Raw genomic sequence first — 20,856 nt, 5'->3', positions numbered from 1 at the left:
ACATAAAGCTTGTCATGTTAAACAACCAGCAATGAAAATGGGATAACATTATTTTGGTCCTCCAGCTAGAGAAAAACCAGCATGTCAACAAAATATAGTTATGGATAAAATGTATTCGAAAGCCCGTGGCTGTTTCTACATTCAAGGTTTCAAATGCTGAATCACCCAATTGAATAGCAAGGCAAAGAAACTTGAGAGGTAAACATTATTGAAACATATGACTTACCATGAACATGTTAAAACATTTTAAATTAGCAAACTACAGTAAGACCAGTCATAAAGAGAAACATTGATGTGTATTTCAAAGCATAATAAATCAAGGACATTAACAAAACACGTTTCACAGATTGAGATGCGTCATCTCAATCTGTGAAACCTCATGAGCTGTTCTGGTGGGTAAATAATCATAAATAAAAACATTAGGAACATTTTTGAAGCGCCTTGAAGGAAAGGTAGTTCTTGCAGTTGAAGTGTTTGTGTTGAATATCACACACTTTTTTTTTTTTTTTTGTCTCTTAGGAGTTTTGTTTTTCATAACATTTGGAGTCCTTGGCATCGCCCTGACTGTCTGGCAGCTGCCTGTTCAGGATGCTGCAGCTGAACCTGTGATGGACACCAGGGCTTGATATTTGGTAAGTTTTGTCTGAATATCTACACACTGACAGTGAGTGGTTTCACGCCCCGTGCACAGTGAGCTCTGGCAGCTCAAAAAAAAAAACAAAAGTGAAAAATGCAGCGGCAAGCTGCGGTGCCATGTGGGACAGTATGGGAACTTCACACAGAATGTCGAGCAAAACTGCAGGTTGCGAGAAGAAGTGGGTCAAATTATTGTTTCTGGACTTTTAACTCCGGTGTCCAGCGTTACTCAGCAGGTTGAGGCACAGGAAGAATCTGCTGCAGTGAACATGAGGGGAATAAACAGACATGAGAGACTGCCTGGGAATAGATGCGCAATAATCAGAAATTAATATTCTGGAATGCAAACATCACAGTGATGTGCATTAGGAGGGGTGAGTGGATTACATTTGGCTAATTAAAGTTGATTTGTTCATAATGCTTCTTGCTTACGGCAGATTAAACAGCTGTTTTTAGACAGAATTCATAGCTTGGTTTTGTTTTTGTGAGTAAAACGTGCTGCGTTACCCTTCATGTTAAGAAGCAATAAAATGTTCAAGTGAAAACTTTTCACATATCTGTTAAAAGTATGAGGCTTTATGTTTTTCTTGATTTATTTGAACCTTTTTTTTTTTTTTTTACAGAAGATTGACTCAGAAAATAAAACGTAATCGTACAGGTAAAAATGAACTGTATATGGAGACGATTCATTTACTTTTATAGATCATGAGATGGAGAGCTCACCGTATAGTGTTTGTGTTGTTTTGCTCTTTTGCAATTCATCAATGTTTGGGGTTTGCTTTTGTATTTCTGAAAAGATGGAAATTTAGTGCAAAAATGTTCATTTTTAAAAAAAACACTACAGTAAATAATAAAAAAAAAACGAATTGTGCAAATATAAACTTGCATTGGATTTTCTTCTATTCCAAATAATGTCAGAATCCATTTCAACCTCTTTCTGCCCTTTTGATAAATTTTCAATATAGTTAAGGTGTTTGGTTTCCAAAAGCCAAATGATCTTCGTCATTTATTCCAAAATAATTTTTTTATGTTTGCTTGAGGATAATTGATTCACTGGAATATTTGATTATCTTGTAACTAAGTTGGTGATAGTCTCCATTTTAATAGTTAGCCACAATGAACAATGGCAAAAAAAAAAACATACAGACCTTTAGCATGATTCTGACACTATACTGTTTAATAATACAACACTTTCAGGTCTTACAACTTCACCTTTATGCTTCTGGTCATTGCTTCTAATGACCAGAAGCTTCTAGTTTGTTTTTGTCCTTTTGGAAATATGGACTAAAATATGTCCAAGCACAATGAGCCAAAACACACATCAGAGCTGGTTTTGTAATAAATAAATCGCTTCTAACCTCAATAAGTCTTGAGGTTAAAAGCCAATATGTGGCCTATGATTAAAAGTAAGGTCAACAGCAAGAAACAAACTCACTTAATACACGTCCATCGATTCTAACAAGAGGAGCAGACTGCTTTTCCTCGCAGGGCCGCAGGGAGTCATCGATCTACCTTACGAGCTAAATTGTTGTTTATAAAATTAATTGAAGTTGGTTAATGAACCCAAGAAAATGGTTTAAATAAAACAAAAGCACATCATTAATTAGGAGATTCGTGACGATTAGTGTATGTCAAATAATGTACATAATGATGTAAACGCAATTTGTTTTTACAGACTAGATTCAGTGAGCTCAGTTTTATGACAACTCGTGTTCCTTCTACGAATTCACGAAAGAGGGAAATGCAAAAAAACCCTCCAAAGTCGAAGCGATGCAGACTAACGGCAACAAAGCGATCCTTAAATCTTTGGGATTTTGATGTAGTAGCTGCTCATGAAGTCTCATCAACTTGACAGCAACATGATTTGTGGATGCCGGCTTTCAAGAGATTTGTATCCCACTGCGAGAGACTTCAAATATGTAAAGATTAAAGGATTTTCCTCCAAGCAAACAAACGATGTCCAACAATATGGGCTGTAAGCATGCTATATATAGAATGAAAGGCAAAACAGTATGACTGTCTTCTTATCCTGTAATGTATTTTCCAAACTTTATCTTATTGTCATATTATTGATTAAAAAAATTTGAAAAAAAATTTTATTAGAAAAATACAAGATGTCACTTATTCAGCAGACGACACCTCATATTGGATTAAAGAGATAAGATGAGATTGAGCAATATTCTGGGATAACACTTATTTTTAATAAGAGAATATGGTTTAAATAATTAGTCATGTTTTCAAATAATATAATCTGTAAATAATTACACAGTTATGGAGTAATCAGTGTAATTAATATTAAAAAAAATATATACTGGTTATCAAATGCAATCCAGACTCTGAAATAGCTCTTAGTTCAGCTTCAAAGCAGACACAAACGTTAGCAATGTTAGCATTGTTGGCATTGTTAATGTTAGCAGATAATTTTTAGCAAATCATGATACTCTCCCAGAATTACAAATCATATCTTATCTGTCACTTGGTCACCATATTTTACTCCTTACATTCTGTGATACAAATGTTTTAGAAGAGGAAGTTTCAACAATGAATTTGCTCCCAGTTGTTGCTAGCTAACCTAAATAGTCATTATTGGCTAACTTTGCTAATAACTGTGCAATAGTGTGGCCTAAAAATCATTTAAATTCAAAATATGAATCTCAAACACATATGAGAGAATGTTGAGCTTAAGTCACATATTATAACTTGAAGATAATAATAATCACTAACTTCAAAAGTCTAAGTCTCAGATTTATACTTAGACTAAGTCTGAATCAGACAGCTGCCAGTAGCTAATATATAGCTGCTAGCAGCTACTGGCTGCTAGTAGACAGCGCTTCGAGAGACATAGTCATTTGCTACAAAAAGTACTGTACAATTAACCACGACATCAATACTGTTAAAGTTAGGTTCAAGTTAAGTTTTTTTGTGTTGACGTTATTAACCCTAAGCTACGTATTTCCACTGATTCAATCCATATGCTGTGATGATCAGCTCCCATGTAAAGTTGCTGTGCCACCGACTGTATCTTAGATTGGCTATAAAATGCAAAGTACAGAATCATAAGTTAAAACTCTGTTCAAGAAATGTTAGAGTAAATGATCCTTGCAGTCTCTTCAGAGGGCAGTCAGCTCAGAGCAACCGTATGCATGCGAGGTACAAACTTGTAAAGGATCTATGTCAGTGTTTCCCAGCCCTGGTCCTCCGAGACACACTGTCCTGCATGTTTTGGGTGTGTCCTTGCTTCGGCCCCAGCTGATTTCCATTGACGGCGTTTACTGCAGTTACCTGAATCAGGTGTATCAAAGAAGGGAAACATGCAGGGCAGGGTTGGGAACCACAGATCTATGTGGTACACTCTGACCAGGTTCTGCACTGTTACATTTTTGCTGCATTCGATCCACTTTGCTTCCAGTGACTTTGCATTGCTGAGTGTTTGCCCCGGTCTCCTGGGGAAATGTGTGAGGAATTGAGATGATCTGTGAACCTCTGACCCTCTGTGGTCTGTAACCTTTGTGGTATTATTGGTCAGGGACTGAACAGAAAAATATGATGGCTGCCACTTGTCCTCTTCTGGTTCAAAGGGAACACCAGAGCAAAGCTAATTACCCAGCTTGTGTAACAGCATTGAACATAACAACACTCCCCCCTCCCCCTCCATCTCCTCCTCCTTATTGTATGCATAACGAGCAGCATCTACAACAGCCTGCATAACTCTGCATATTTTGACATCTTGCTGTTTGTGTGTCCCCAAAAACATTTATTCCCATCATTAAGTCCGTTTTTCTTTCATAAATTAAATTTATTCTTTTCTGACAACAGAAAAAAGGCAACTCTTGCTTGTGCACACATTGGGCAAATGCCCAGATGCTCTGTTAAGCATTTTTTTTTTTTTAATCCTACTTGTCAAGTCTGAGGGCAGTAAGGCGGCCAGCGAACAGCTACTCCACCTTTATCCTCCATTGCTCACATTTATGGCACTACAAACTGCAGAGACGCTCTTCTGCACGCATGCTCTGAATATTCTTATTTTAATAACGAGGGTAGGAGGGGTGGGGTCAAGGTGTTATTTTAAAATTCAAGTGCACATCCGTCTTCTCCTCCCCAAACCCTGTCTCGTGTCTCAGAGTCTACTTTTCTTGTCAAAGCGATATGATTCTTCGCTGCCAAGTCTTTCCCGGAATACCAAGTGCCGAGATCAGTGACAGAGGCGTGGAGTGGGAAGCTCTGGGACATTCTTCAGGCTTCAGAAGAAGATATCACCTCCATCTCTGCACCTGATACTTGTTATCATCCACTCTAATCATCCGAAGAAATTAAGCGACACACCCGGGCGATTGCCGCATCTTAGAACAACGTCTGTGGAAATCTAAATGGGGGAGGTGGAGGGAGGAATTTGGTTCAACAAGACGCACCTGCAAGCGCACAAAGTGGCACGCAGCAGACGCCCGGCTCTGGGGGGAGCCGTGCTCGCCGTCTTGGAGTGCTCTGTTATTTTTTTCCCCCCCCTGTCAGTCAGATATCGTTTTGTTCGCCGCAGACGCTCTCAGGGTTGGCAAACACATTGAACGCTGAATCACTTAAACATCCACATCTTGACAGGCAGCTGATTCACCGTCCATTAATTTCCTCGTACGTCATATTCTTTTGCCATCTTTGTTGCGTGCAGGGGGGAAGGGAAGTTGCCTTGTTTGAGGCTTTCTGCACACGTGTCTGTCTCTGAGCACTCTGGTTTGCACATTAAAATCTCGACGCCGTGCCTAATGACTCGTGGAGGTGCAACTTTATCCCATAAGTATCCTCATTAGTTACAAGGCCCCACAACTGAGTTCTGAAAATCCTTTTACGTTCATGGCCAAGAATAGCACGGTAAGTGTTTGAGAGCATAAACAAGCCTCTGAAACAAAAAGGAGTGTGTGATCCGTGTAGACATCCTCAAACCCTCCAGTTTATTCATCCTGTACAAAATATGGATTACTGCTTGATTTACACTTGCACTGCATGGCTTGAACACAAAAAAAGGCAAGTTTTCCATCTAAGAACGCAACAAGAGGATTTTTTTTTTTCTCTACTTGTGGCTCACTTTTCATACATTTCGTTTTATTCGCTTGTGCAGAAATCGGTGGGGCGTCGCAAATTGCAGAGCAGGAGAGAGTCTCGTCTCTCAGACCCGGCAAATTAGAGTCGGTGGTAGAAGTTCAGCAGAGTGGACAGACGCATGCTCAAGTGTGTGTGTGTGTGTGTGTGTGTGGCTTTTTTTTGTGTGTGTGTGTCAAAACCTCTATGAGATTCTGATGTAAGCAAATTTGTTAGCATCTCTCTTGTTAATATGTACCAAAAGCATCAAAATTAAATCTACTTTTCTCACTTTGAAAAATGTTGAAAATTCTAATCTTCAATTTCAGCATATAAGTTTTTTGGAAAACAAACCAAAACAAATCCCTCACATACAAAGAGGAGGAACTATGGACGTGTTTTCCCTTTCAAAGGTTTTGAGAACCGTATTCAGTCCCTCCAGGAAGTTGCGATGCTTCGATCAAAACTATTAATATAGATTCACAAATGAATCTAGTTTTGCTCAGATTTAGCACAGACTTGCAATTTTCACCAATCGTTGCAACTTTTCCGCAAACCTGGTCAATCACTTTAGCGTTTCCTGTATTTCATTCTTTCTGAACAATCCCCTTAACTGCATGCTAATTTAACTTCCTGTTTCACCAGGTCTCTTGAACACCAAACCTGCAAGATGAATTCATATGTGACACTATACAGTAGCACTTGCCTTTTTGTTTTTTTTGTTGGTTTGAGATATAATACGACATAAACAGTCCATGCTGGTTTGAATGATCATATGTGGAATTCTTCTTTAGCACTTTGAAACTCCTCAGGACATGATTTTAATTCGGTTAAGGATGCTATTTCAGGAAGGTACTTGAAAATGTTATTCGCACTTTTAATGTCAACTTTCTTCAAATCGTGTCTCTTTTTTGGAAAGGTTAGGTGCAACTTTTTTTCCAACGCCATCTTATTGCAAAAATCAAGTCTTAAACAAGCTTGCAACTTTGACCACGACTTTTTGAAAAAAGTGCTGCAAAATCAGTCGTGTCAGGCCTCTGCAATCTCAAAAAAGAAGCATTGCAACATCCTGGAGGGAATCGTAATTAGAGTGCATGGCATTATGACATCTATAAAATACATGCCTATTATTACTCCATTATTGTCCCCTGATGTAAATTCTACAGAAAATCTGTGAGATACGCTCAAGAAAAGTGAGATTACACAATTAAATCTACATTCCCAGTAATGCCTCGCACCACAGTGTACAGCATAAGCACCTCATACGAAGGTATTTTTGGTGCCTTGCAACTGAGAAGTTTAAATCAAAGAGAAAATAAGTCATACAGGAGCTTTGCAATTGTGGATTTTTTTTTTTTCTTTCAGCATGGAGTCAGTTTACACAGACCAAATGATTTGATGCAGGTGTGATAAAGCGGAAACACATCTAAAAGTTACACCGCATTAAGCTTTGAGGACTTGGATTCAAGAGAAACTGTCAATTCTCTCTCCGTTTGCTTTCACCAGTAGAAATGCTCTCAAACATTCGGGGCTGTGGATCTGGCAATAAGGGCTCAAGCAGAGCTTTAACAGCATGGCCACCATCTACCGCACTCTGTTACTTTTGTGAAAATCAATCGGATATTAACTTGGGGTTACTCTCCTTACTGCATGAATAATGTAATTTAAAGCTTGGGTCTTTCAGATAAAACCATGGTGTGGCGAATGCTGCTGCGATAAAAATAAAGAATATATGTTAAGCTTTTGACACATTGATTAAAACAACAAAAAAAAATGTAGCAGTAATTTAATTAATTAGTGAAATTAAAATTCTATACGACTCCTCTGGGAACACGAGTGGCTGCCTTTTTTAAAGTATGATTTTATGAATATGCAGCATATCACAATAGAGCGAAGCTCTTTCTACCTCCCAGTTCACGGCGGTACAAGTTGAGTGTTCTCACTTTCATCGCAAGTGTGAACATCTGGGGGTCCTTCCTCAGGTTTCCACCCTTTGCTGTGCTCTGTAAGTGGCTCATGACGCACTGCTGCTGCTACACGCCGTCCATCTGCGCATTTCTTCCGAACGACGCCGTGATGGGGGCGAGGACCTCTCCATTTCACAACATCTACCGGCGTATGCAGCATATGGGCCGCAGACCACAGGAGAGCAGCAGACGATATGTGCTCACGAGCTGCGGCTCCTTCCATTGTCTACCGTGCTGCAGAACGAGTGGGACGGACCCCTGAAGAGAGAGAGAGACCTGGCAGAGGCTCCGCTTCCATCTGCCTGCATGCCTCGCAGTGGAGCCCAGCTCGCACCACTTGAGATTATGCTCACGTCCAAGTTGTTACTGTAATTTGCATTGGCTCATAGGCAGGGGAGAGCGAGGAGGTGGGGGAGTTGCACATGAGGCAGGGATCTTATAAGTGGTCCTGGCAGCACAATGAATCTGCATGGGTGTACTATTATGGACAAGTGGCATGGGCAGAGCTATATTAAAGTGCAATAATGGGATTGTGCTGGTTGTCCTGCTGACTAAGATTATGGTTTGCATTAGTGCATGAAGTAAATTATAGAACTGTGCAATTGGAAACCATCAGTCACATTCAGTGTTGGTATTGCAGGCTTCACAGACGGTCTGTTCAGTTAATCTGTGCTTCCAGCTCCCAGTGAGCCATGGCACTCAGACAAGTACAGGTGCATCAGTTCATTTTGATGCACCTGTACTAGCATGAGTGGTGTGCTTTAGAGATCGTATATATTGATAATATCCAGCTACTAGCATAGACAGACAGACAGACAGACAGACAGACAGACAAATAGGTCTGTCTAGATATCTATATAAATAGATAGATATCTATCTGTTGATTGATAGATAGGTTTTCCTTTTGTTTTGTAGTTTCTCAAATCTACCAATAGATTTTTTTATTCTGTCCAATGGTTATTTGTACTTTCTTTTAGGATAAAAGAATGCTCACAGATTTATTTTGTAGGCGAATTTAAATTTTGTCCAATTTTTGTCCTAGGTTCGACCAAAATAAAAAAAACCCTTAAGGTCAAACCTTTTGATAATATATCTCAAGCTAAATAATCAAAGGTATCGGTATCAGTACTGGTGATACCGACCCTATATTTACTTGGTATCGGATCGATGCAAAAGATATCGATGTCAGAGATGTCACTCTACTAAGAAGCCTGTTTCCTGTATGCAGTGGATGATTGGTTTGGACTCCTATTCCGCTAAAAATCTGTATCGATGCTAAATGTGCGTTTGGAACTGCGACTTGGTGGATTCGGCTCTAGTGTTAAGAGGTTTGAGTGGTCAGTATGGTTGGTGAGTTTAGTCCATTTCCTACTTTATATAATACCAGAGGATGACACCTAAAAACAAGAATAAACTTACAGTTCTGCCCTGTCTTTTTGTCATTGTAGTTCAAAGCGAAAACATTATCATAAAATCTCATTAGGAAATTCATTAAAATTCGAGGCAGCTCTGTTTACGCCGTCTCCCTGACTAAATCTGTTTCGGCTTTTGAACGTCATAGCTGCATTTATTTGAGAGGGAGACAGTTTGGAAAAACAACAACAAAAAAACTTCCTGTTGTATAACTCAGAAGTGAAGTCACATTTCCCCTCTAAGAAAAAAAAAGGCCCTTTTAGCTCAGTTCCACAGAATGTTTTCTAATGTCCTCATTTTTCAGCCTTAATTTGTTTCCAGCTTGATAGCTTTCGGACTGCAATTTGGTTCGTCGGCTAATGTATCAAATTCACTAATTAACTAAAGGCAGAAAATAAAGCGCAACTGCTGATAAAGCAACCTCAATCAAATAGGTTGTGAACTCATTATTTATAGCAAAGCTACAACAACAGCGACTAGTAATGAACTTCCTGTAGCTGGTGGCAAAGTCACTGCATTTTCAGTACTTAACGCCTTTATCCTTAACAATTGTTTCCATCAGTAGCCCTGATTTTTTTTAATTATTATTATTATTACGAGATTACAGTTATTAAGTTAAATTGAATCTACCAAAGTGGTTAAGATTGGAGTTTTAATGCCAGATTAGCTTTTGTTAACGTTCATTTCCGCTGTAAAATTAGTAAAACATCAGCACTTCTGCAAAGCAGCTAATCTGTTTTGTGTAACTGTGGCCTTTTCATTATTGAAGGAAACGGCCCGTTTAAAAAGGGATATTGATAAAAGATAATTACGTGACTGATGCGAGCGAGAGAGATAAATACTTCATTCACTCAAATGCTGGGCCTGGCAGGTTCGTGATTAGGGACTCAGCAAGTGTGACGCAAGCTTATCTTCAGTCACTCTAAACATTTCTTTCCCATAATTGCCAGTTATACTGATATGTCATGGATTAAATAAATTGACCCCATTTTCCCTGCGAAATGTAATTGGAGGCAGAAAATGTCACATCAGGATCCACTTGGGCCAGAGGATAATGCACGTTGCATCTGTTCTAATTACAGCAGTGTTGGATGTTGTTGACTCACCTCTGAGATGTGCGCAAGCTGAGCAAGTAAATATGTGATGAGGGCAACAACTCGGCTTTGTTGTATCCAGAATTGGTGGATTAGTGTTAGGAAAACCAAAGGTTTGGGACAATAAATTGTGAATCAGCCAATCACACGGCAGCAACTGGTTGCATTTAGGAGTCTAAACGTGGCCAAGACGACACGCTGGGGTTCAAAGCGATCATCAAAGTTAGGGAGGAAGTAGATTTAAGGGGTTGTGGTTGTTTGTGTTTGGTTGTCTCCGTCTCGCCTGAGTATTTCAGAAACTGCTGACCTATTGAGGTTTTCACCCATGACTAATTCTTGAACGATCGGCGAATGATCGGAAAATGTCCAGGCAGTGGCAGGTGAATAGAAGAAAGTGTCTCGTTGATGTCAGGGATCAGAGGAGTGCAGTCAGACCGAAACGGCTTAGAAATAAAAGTAAATAAGATAGACATACCTTGGTTGTAAATAGTTACTTTTACAACCAAGGAATACAACCTCTGAATGGACGAAACAAACTACCTTAGAGCAGATGGACTATAGCAGCAGAACATCGTAACTCCTGTCCTCAGAGAACAGGATCCTGAGGCTCGGAGAGTCAAAGAGTTTAGATCGGACCGAGAAAATAACATAACAACACATTCACTATACTCTGGTGGCTTCCAGTCACCAGATTTCAATCCAAACATGACATCTGGTGGAATGGAAGATTAGCAACACCAATGTGCAGCTGTTAAAACTGCAGCAACGGTGTGCTCCCATCATGTCGATATGGTACGAAATCTTTGAGGAATTTTTCTCAAACTTTGTTGAATCTTTGCCTCAAAGACATGAAGTGGTTCTAAAGACAAAAGTTTGTGTAATCTGGTGCTAGGAAGAAAACATTATGTGGACTTTTTCTGCTCTGTCAGAGCTGCTGGTCCCCTAAACACCAGCTCAGCATTCCCAGGGCTGCTATCTGTTCAAAGACCCCAACTTTTACAAAATGATGACAAGTGACACCTGCAGACTCAAAGATGGCAGTTGTCAAAATTGCGTTTTCACTTTTTGTCCCACAGCAGGAAAATGTTATTGTACTCGTCAGATAAACCCATTTGTTAAAGTTAGCGTATTCTCTGCAGTTTTTGCTAAGCCACAAGAAAAAAAAAGACACAGAGCACTTTTCCACTGTAAACAATACGACCCGACTGAAATACAGGAGAAAAAAAATGCTTTAGAAAAAACCCCACTATTCTCTTAATTCTTAATCTGTTCAAAATGTTATTCAACATGCATGGTTGAAAAGACTTTTGGGGGGTATTTTTGTTACTATCAAACCTCCTGGGAATAAACACAACGTTGCTCCTTGTAGATATTTCTTTTATATATGAGAATCTGCCACCCTAAGGGAATTAAACCAGTGTGCTTCAACTTCAATGGATGCTTTTAGCTTTTAACTTTAACTGCTTTGTGGAATATTAGTAGAGTAGTAGTATTGGTATAAGCAGGAAAACACATTCATAAAAAAAAAAAAAAAAGAAAAAAAGGCAGTCACAGAGAACAATTTTTCCCATTAGCCTCGAAAAACACAGGAAAAAGTTAAGGGTGGATTGAGATCGGTGTGTTTCTCCCACAGCTTAGGTGTTCGTTCAACTTAGCATTCCTAGCAGCAGTGAAAATACAGGAGATTTCTGTCCCCGTTACACTTGTAGATAACGTCTTCTCAGAGATTTATCACGATAAATGATACAAACGATGCGATAAATGGCCCACCCCTTATTTAAAGCTGGTTTAAATGGACTAGACATGTGACAAAGAAAAATACATAATAATTATATTACAAGATATATTGCCCTCTTATACAGCAGATAAAATGAAACAAGATTTCAATCTACTCTGCAAAAACCCTTGCAAAGAAGCTCATGAAAAGCTCATCAAAAACACTCATGGGGCCTCTCTAGCCCTTAATTACCTTCAGGATGTTTTGGGGAAATGTTCAAAATATTTCATATTTTTAGACTGAATCTTGCAAATGATGTTCTGCTCACGTTTTGCATATTTGCAATTTGCTCAGTTTTAAAGTCGGGGTATGAAGGGCATCAAAGGCGATAGAGGGCACAGGTTATTATTATTATTTTTCTTTTAATACTGCTACCTTCCAACTGCACACAGTACATTGATTGAGCTCTTATTTTATAGATTATATAAAAAGTAGAAGGGGGGAAAAAACACACCGACATTTCATCACATCTGTGTGCTGCAGAAAATAAAAGCAAATCAAGGTCAGGACAGTGCAAATGTTCAAGTAAACATTCTCACATGAAGATGCAAATTGAGTATGCAAGTTTGCATGAAAACAAACAACCAGTTTGAGTGTTTTGGGGTTTTTTTTCCCCGCCCCCACCTGCCATGGCTAGATAAGCACAGATACGGTGGCAAGTTGATAATAACTGAAGGCCAGCACTTTGATTCAATCATTTTCTAAAAGCCAATAGCGCATAGATTAAAACTTGATGAGAATTTGCTTACCCACTGTAACTCTGAACGATGTTACATTGCAATGTGCTTTATTTGACTAAGAAACAAAATTACTAAAGCCTTCGGCATATGTTTTGGAAGATATCCTACGTAACACCGCTTTGCGACGGCTTTTCATCCAAGTTTTGTCAAATTAAAGCTGCACTGCCCACATTTATGTAAGTTGTTTTCTTTTTTTTTTTTTCTTTAGCTTGCCAGAAAGGTTATAACGTAAAGACAAGCATCAGAGCCTTTCGAGGTTTTGGAATACCGTCGTCTGCGTCAATTAGAGCCGCACACATTTTCTATTATTGCATCCAGTTAGCACAAGATTTATTCATGTGGATCATGTTGGTAATTAATCTCAATTGTTTTTTTGTGGGGTTTTTTTGTAATTAAATGATACTCTGAAGGAGAAAGCCTGCGATATTTGAAAATGATAAATGAGGTCATTTAATCTTGAGGGTCTGGTTGGGAAGGGGGGAGGGGGGGGACGAGCTCTGTGCCGATTTTTAATGCTCTCAGATTGACATCACGAAGCGATTAACAGGTTCACCAACTCAAATCTTTAGTTTTAGTGTTTGCTAGTAAGCAATAAACATCAGAAGATCATTCAACTACGAGGTTTTTGTCGGAAAACCTTGTTTAAACGTGGATCACAGTCACTGCACCAGGCTGCTTCCTTGCACTTTGCTGAATTTCCCTTTCTGAATCGCACGTTTTCTGCACCTCCCATCCGTTTCAAGCTGTGCTGCAGGAAGGTCAATTATCAGAAGTTTGTCTTCAACTTATCATCAGCATCAGAAGATGCAAGTGTAAGCAGTTTTTTTTGTTTTCTTTTTGTGTGTGTGTGTGTGTGTGTGTGTGTGTGTGTGTGTGTGGAGAACGCAGAGCCCCGCTGAGTGTTTGTGCAAGAACTTCAACCTTGACCCAGCGTTGTGTGAAAACGCATTCATGTGAGTGCAGATAGAGGGAATCATGCTGTCTGTGAATTCTTTGACTGATCCCTCTGAAGACGCTAAGGCTCCCAGGCCCGAAGGTGTTTCTGATGAAACGTGTTGCGACTGTTGAAAGAACATGTAAGAAATCCTATAAGGAGCTGCGTCAGGGACCAAGCAGCAAGGAACTAGGTGAAAGATGTACAAAAATCCTATTTAATTTTTCTAAAAATGAATAGAACTCCATGAAAATGCAAATATTTTCTATTAAAGAAAAATTGAGAAAAAAGACAACTAAGAATAACAAAAGGATTGTGAACACAAAATCTAACCTATAAGAAGGCAGAAGGGGTGGGGCACTTAGACAACCAACACTGGAAAACCCAACAGATTCAAAGCAATCCTATAACTAAAGCAGAAAAACAAACTAATGTGAACTCATAAAAGTTTCCCCCCTTTAGAATTTCAAGATCTTCTCCAGAGTCGAATCCTCTGCTTCCACGATACTAATGAGTTCTTCTACTTCTTGATGTTGCGTCATAAAAAGTCCTCTTTCCCCAGCTACTTCCTTAATTAAATATCAACAAAAAACTGAATAGTTTATTATTATCTGGGGTTTTTTTTTCTTTAGTAGTAGTAACTATAATCAGTAATTTTAACATTGTCCTGTTTTTCACCTCAAACACTACAAATATCCAAAGTACTACACTGGACTCTTTTCCTGTTTTGCTTATTTTTATTTATTTTTTATTTTTTGTCTTTGTTGTATACCCAATTCTACCACTTGTATTTTCGATTTATCATATCACAAACTTAAAAAAAAAATAGAAAGAACATAGGACCCTGGAAAACATCTCCCAAGACTCTGCAGAAACCATTTAGTTACTAGCTAATCTGTATTCATCGTGTGTTTACTTAATCTGTTTCGATGCGGGGAAAGGATAATGTAATGTTTCTGTTAAAATGTATAGTCCTCCAGTCGGTTCAAATTTTGTTTTACGTAAATACAAATGTCAACACACAGTCGGCGCAAGCCAGGAACTGCAATTACCATGCAGAAACCCCGGCTACTGGTGCAAAATTCAGCAGCTCTGGAAGATGTAAAAATCACAGAACTGCATTATTCATTAAACGAATAGTCACTGAATAATAAACCAGTCAGAAGGAAAACCGGCCTAGCTACAGAAAACAGTTTATATTAATGATAGATCTGTGCTGGGGAGCCTTGTTGTACAATTAATTCTGTTCATTTTTCAGCAGGAAAAGTTTCTTAGATTATCCACTTAATAAATGCTCCCTCTAGGACGTAAATCAGCCATTTGCTTGAATTAGATGTGGCGCCGAGGCACATAAAAGGCATCCAGAGCAGGGCACCCATGTGCCATAGGAGCCTCACAAAGAAGATTTGAAACTAAGTTTGAAATCCTCTCCTGTGACAGAACAAAGAGGAACCGACAAAGAAAATTCATCTGATTTGTTCCTTTTTCTCTTTCAGTCTGTCTATAGAGTCTGTGAAGGACTCTCTGCTAATGAACCAAAGAACAAGAGAAACAGAGCAGCAAGTCAATAAATGCAATGATGAGGACAGAGGACAAGAAAATATACAAGCAAATTATCACATTATGCAGAAACTGTAAACAGACGAGAATGAAATAATGAAGTTTTGTGAATTACTGATTTTCGTTGCCAACAGTTCATGGTTTCCAAGGCTTACGGAGTCTAAAAATAGCAAGTTGCTCACTTTTATTGCCTCTACGCAAATTGTTTGCTTGCAGCGTCTGACTTTATTAAAGTATTTACAGCTGATTCATGATTATTTTTTTTTTTGTCCAGTGTAGGAATTTCTCTGGGACAAATTTGGCAGCCACAGTTGACCCTGTAAAGGCGAGTCGTCACTCTACTAAGCTAAATATCTTAGTAGATATTTAGCTTAGTAGCCAGTGTGTTCAATCATTCCGGTTCTTGTCGGTGTCTTGATGTTAAATAGTCTGGAATGTATTCAGATGTGCTTTTGCAGACGTGCTGTAAGCAGTGACCACTTGACGAAGAGTTAACGTAACTCGAATCAGACCAGAGCCACTTTGGGTTTCTCGCATTTAAAAAAGAAGATTTAAAAACTGTGCATTAACGAATGTTTTCAATCTGCTATGAAATATTTCTGCATTTAAGTGCCTATAAGGTGTTATTTTTCATAGATTTGCACAGTTATTTACAATTTGGAACCAGCTTTTCTCCACAACGTTGTTACACGTCAGACACATGCTCCGAAACGCAACGTGTTGACCATTGATATTCAGCTAATGTTGAAAAAACTAAATTTTATATTTGAGCTGTTTCCATTACATAAGAAATAAGTTTGAATAAGTTTGGCCACGCAATGAGTCATTAAAAAAAAACGTGCCACGCCATCATCCTCCTGCCACTTCCTGCCGTCCTCTTCGACGTTTCCGCCAGCGGTAACATCCGGTTGTCGATCACATGACTCGCGTGATGCGCAAAAAGTGTTTCCATAGCATTTTTGTAACATACACTAATTCTGCTACAGCCAAAAGACATTGTCATCCCAGTGCAAAAACTTTTATTATTTAAAAAAAATGCTTTTTCAAAATTTACAAATTTATTTTTGTAATTCCAATCTCTGCAATTGTATGGTAGAAGCAAACCCACCTAGAGTGATTTTTTTTTTCTTTGTAATTGGTTTTCTTCTGTATTTATTTATTTTTTATTCTTTACAAATTAAGGCGTAATTAAGATGCAATAATTTTGTTTATAGTTCAAACATATTAGCAAAGCTATGCTTTACAGCCACTTGTCTGTCTCACATGTTACCCTTGCTCCAGACATCAATAATAATAAGAAGAAGAATTTATGGCTCCCACTTTGGAATGCATTCAGAACAATTTAGAGCACGGCTCTCGTTTTGTTTTTGTTTTGTTTTTTTTTCCTTTTTGTTTCAAGTAAACAAAGACATTAAGAAGTTATCTTAACACAGCTTCCTGCTTTTAATCAAAAGCTGTAGGTTGTGAGGAGGGCTGTTAAAGTTAAACCTGGAATGCATTAGTGCAATCTCACCGTACCATTAAACAATAAATCCAATAAAAGTGCAATTACTTTCACAAAACCCTAGATCTTTTGAGCTTGGAGCGGTGATGCACTTCTGTATTGTTGACAGCTCAAATGTTTCTAGTCACTAAATTTAGTTAACATCAAACTCCAAGCAAGCAGTTAATAAATAACGGTTTCACAAAGTTTTTGCTCCATCACAGATTTCGTTTGTTTTTGCTTTTTCGTCATACTTATCTATGTCAGATCATCCTGAGACAAATATTACTGGAGTGAATGCAAAATGCAGTTTTTAAATGAGGATTATATTTATGAAGGGAATCATTTGAGATCTTAAGATCAAGCTCGTTTGGGTTATGAGGCAGGACAATCGTCCAGTGCAAACCAGGACGAGGTGGGTGAATTGATCCAAAACATCAATGAGATCGATTAGGTTTGTTCTCTTAATGATTCAATAGAAAAACATGCTGACGTCATCCTCCAGCTACTTCCTGTCATCTTTTTCTTCGTGTTTTCTGCCAGATGTGGCGTGACCAACAACATCCGGTTGTTGGTCATGTGATTCACATGATGCAAAAAAGTGTTGGATAATATTCCTGCACAGCGATATTCTTTCCACCAAGAATTTCAAGACGGTTACAAGCACTTACCAAGTTTAGGGAGCAATCATTTCCTCAGCTGGGATTGGATCGTCTTTTCCTTTAACAAATACATTAATAAAGAGGATAAGTGTTTATTATAGCAGGATGTTTCTACTGTAGCTTGTTTGCCATCAACAAACCCTCTCCATAGTAATGTTCAAGTGTATAGAAAGAACATAAAGCAAAACGGTGTTGATTGCAGCCTCCAAATCCTGGTAAATCCTCCCTCCTCTGAGCAATTTCCAGCCTGAATCTCTGAATGAAAGCTCCGATGATGCTGTTCCCATTTTAGACGCCACTTATGAATACATCTGCGTTTGGCTGCGGGCTGCAGGCATTCATCACAGACCTGAAACCACAATAGATGAACTATGTCACAGAGCATAAAAACAATGTCGTTATTTTTTGCTATGATTATTGTTTTTCTGAAAACGCAGGAGGAAAAATAAAAACCCCACGAGGCACTTCTGCAATAACACAGAAATATATTATCACTAGCAGCCATTACTTTTACTTTACGGCACTTCTACCCATATTAATTTATTACTTTTATTTATGGTTTTGATGTTTGTCATCATTTTTTTATTTTTTATTTATGGAAGGCAAACAGTTAAATCTTTCCATCCCCGCGGACATCAGTCAACATAAACCTGTTTGTCACTGGCATTAGCGCCACAGTGGTTTTTAATTCGACACTTGGATCTCAGAAAAGGCCAAAGCTCCTCTTTGTGCATGAAGCGCCCTGGAAACGTCTCACGCAGCACAAGCAGATCTGAAGCGGCCGTTGTGAATCCGGGGGCATCGCATTGTCTTGTTGATTCCACAAATCACGACAGCGAGCAGATGGCGAGTTAAAGGCTGCTTCTTTTCTTTTTTACCTCCTTGTTCATGAAGGTAACTTGTGCATAAACAGTACCCGACTGGAACAAGCCGCATTTGGTAATTTCATTACAAGTCCCTCTGATTAGCGCAGTTATTTCAATGAAAGGTACAGGTGACATACAGTAATGTAATCAGCATTCAGCTGCTGGAAGCAAAAGAAGAAATAAAAAGCTAAACAAAACACCAAAAACAAGAAACAATCACTTCACATAAAGTGAAATTATTTGCTTATCTTTTTTCATTTTTTTTTTTTTTGTGTTTAAATCAAGAATGATTTATCTTTGATTATTCGAGTGGCTTGACATTTGTAGGTAGCGTTACGCGGAACGACGTCTTTTGTGAAGAGAATGCTTCAACAATGTGTGGAAATGAAAAAAAATTAAGGATATTAAGTGGCATTACAAGCTCGTTTCAGTTCAGTTTCTGTTTAAACAATATAACATGGTTTGTGTGCTTTTATTTGATGAGAGAGAGAAAAATGATCCATGTTGGGAAAGAAATTTTTGTCAAATTTAAAGCCTCTGTGCTTCAATTAGCAATTCCCGCTTTTCTGTTTCTCTGGTGTATAAATATGATGTGACTCAGAGGCTGTTTCTTTTAGCCTCTGCCCACTAGGCTGAATGAGGACACGTATTATCTTGCCACCAGGCACAGTAATCAGATTGCTAAGGAAGGTAAAAAGCTAGTAATGGGGAGCAATTAAAACAGTATCTAATTAACTAGAGGTTTTGTAATTAGCTTGCGCCAAATAATCTCTTTTACCAAACCACAATACTTAGCACAGTAACTGGTTTCTTTCCTCGATTGACAAGTTAATCGACAAAGAGAAATTTACAGCAAAAAAAAACTTCTTTTTTTTTTTCAGCCCTTAAGTTGCAGTATGTAACAATTACGAACTGTCTAGGGGTGGCCAGATCTTAACATGAAGGATCCACCCTCGGGTTGAAATGAGCTGAGGATGGAGAGCAGGAAGTCCACGTCAGCAGCTTTTCTATCCGTCACCTCCGGGAGGCCACCAATTGGACGTCTCCGTCGTCGTCTAGGAGCCAATCAGAGACGGGCACCTGCACACTCAGATTTACTTAAGTTGACGACACCAGTCGTAACAGTAGCTTTTACAACTCTGACTGGTCGTTTCTGACAGAGTTGTGTTTTTATGCAGATAGCAATAGGAGACAGAAAAGCTTCATTTTTTCATATTTATCTGTCTCGTGTTATACTGTCAAAGCATAGACAGTTTTAACAAATATGTAAAGAAATATATTTTTTAAAATAAAAGTTACCTATTACAGCTTTAACTGGTTCCAGGACTATGGTAGCTAACTATAGATAAACCGTACCGATGAGGAGCTCATCAATTTACATTTAATTGATGACCTTTAGCTTCTTCTGTAATCGACGCATCACCTGCTTCTACTTGTACGGTCTGGTAAACAACCCTTACAGGCATTACAAACCCCCACTGGTCCGCTGGAAGTGAGGAAACAAGAAAAGTTATAATGAAATGGGCGCACACTTTTCTTTTCTTTTTTCTGTGATTGATTAATCAAAATGAGCACATGAAAGGCACGCCTTCATAAAATCTCTTTAAATCTCAGTGTGAGGGAAGTAGCATGGGACGCTTCGGACATGCCAACCCGTGGCTTAGAAGGATTGCCAGGAAAAGGAAAAAAAAAACAAACAAATGTAGCAATGTTGAATTTACTTGGGCTTTGACTGGGACAATATGCTTTGGTCAGATTAGACTAACATCGACCTTTTCAGTAGCAAATACTCCAGGTGAGTTTGATGTGAAGGAAAGAAGATATACGTGAAAAAGCATTTCCAATGAGTTTACTGCTGCTCTGGTTGTGTTTGAATGCACGGCGTCATAAAAAATAAAAAAACCAGAATTTTGATTGTAATTCTCAATCTTCATGTTGATGTGTGAAAGTGTCTTATTATTGTGGCCGGGTGAATGTGACTCTAGTGCAAAAGCGCATTGAGCGGGTTAATAGAAAAGTGACTAGAAAAGCTACAGTACATTCAGTCCAGTTAACATATGGCCATATAAACAAAGAAATTCTTCACCAGACACAAAATCAACCTTCTATATGGCAGTCTCCGTCCTGTTGACATAAATCCTCCACAACACCTGTGGATTGAGCCAAAGATGAGGAGCGATGGTGAAATATTCCTTTCTGTGTCCTCCAACCTTTTGAGAGATTATTGGAGTAGACTTGGTGCCGTTATATTGGAAAAATGGTTCTGGTGAGGTATTGACAGCAGAGATACCAATAATTCAGAAAGAAGCTGTTTCATTAAACACATTTCCTTTCCCGACTGAATAAACGTGATGAAATCTAATTATTTCTTTCATTTTTTTAATTATGCATCTGTGTCTTTTTTTTTCATACGCATGGATATTTCAGCAACTTTGTGTAATAACTCGATGGAGGGAAATGTGTTGGAGAAGCTGGTGGCTGCGGTTGATGATCCAGAAGGTTGAGGAGCGAGAGTTTGATTGTGGAGGAGTCCAGGAAGTGACGTCCTGGTGAAACAGAGAGAGGCGCGTTCAAGAATGGAGCACAGGAGAATGTTAGCATAACGCTACAAGGAAAAGCACAGAAACGCAGAGGTACCGATAAAACTGAGGTGT

General features: G+C 38.7%; 1 protein-coding gene across 6 annotated transcripts in view; it reads left to right on the top strand.

Annotated features, from left to right (window-relative positions):
* Positions 1-20,856, top strand: part of lrfn1 (leucine rich repeat and fibronectin type III domain containing 1) — a 176,747-nt gene that overhangs the window by 134,765 nt on the left and 21,126 nt on the right. For 5 of the 6 annotated variants that reach the window (XM_044119219.1, XM_044119220.1, XM_044119222.1 and 2 more), the window contains one exon: positions 520-632. The gene's annotated coding sequence lies outside the window, so the exon portion shown is untranslated. Of the gene's footprint in view, positions 1-519; positions 633-20,632; positions 20,836-20,856 lie in introns of those variants that run through there. The other variant, XM_044119225.1, reaches the window with a different exon arrangement.

Source organism: Gambusia affinis, linkage group LG06 (assembly GCF_019740435.1).
Source record: "Gambusia affinis linkage group LG06, SWU_Gaff_1.0, whole genome shotgun sequence".
Lineage (NCBI taxonomy): Eukaryota > Metazoa > Chordata > Actinopteri > Cyprinodontiformes > Poeciliidae > Gambusia > Gambusia affinis.
This window is presented reverse-complemented; position numbering and strand designations above follow the sequence as displayed.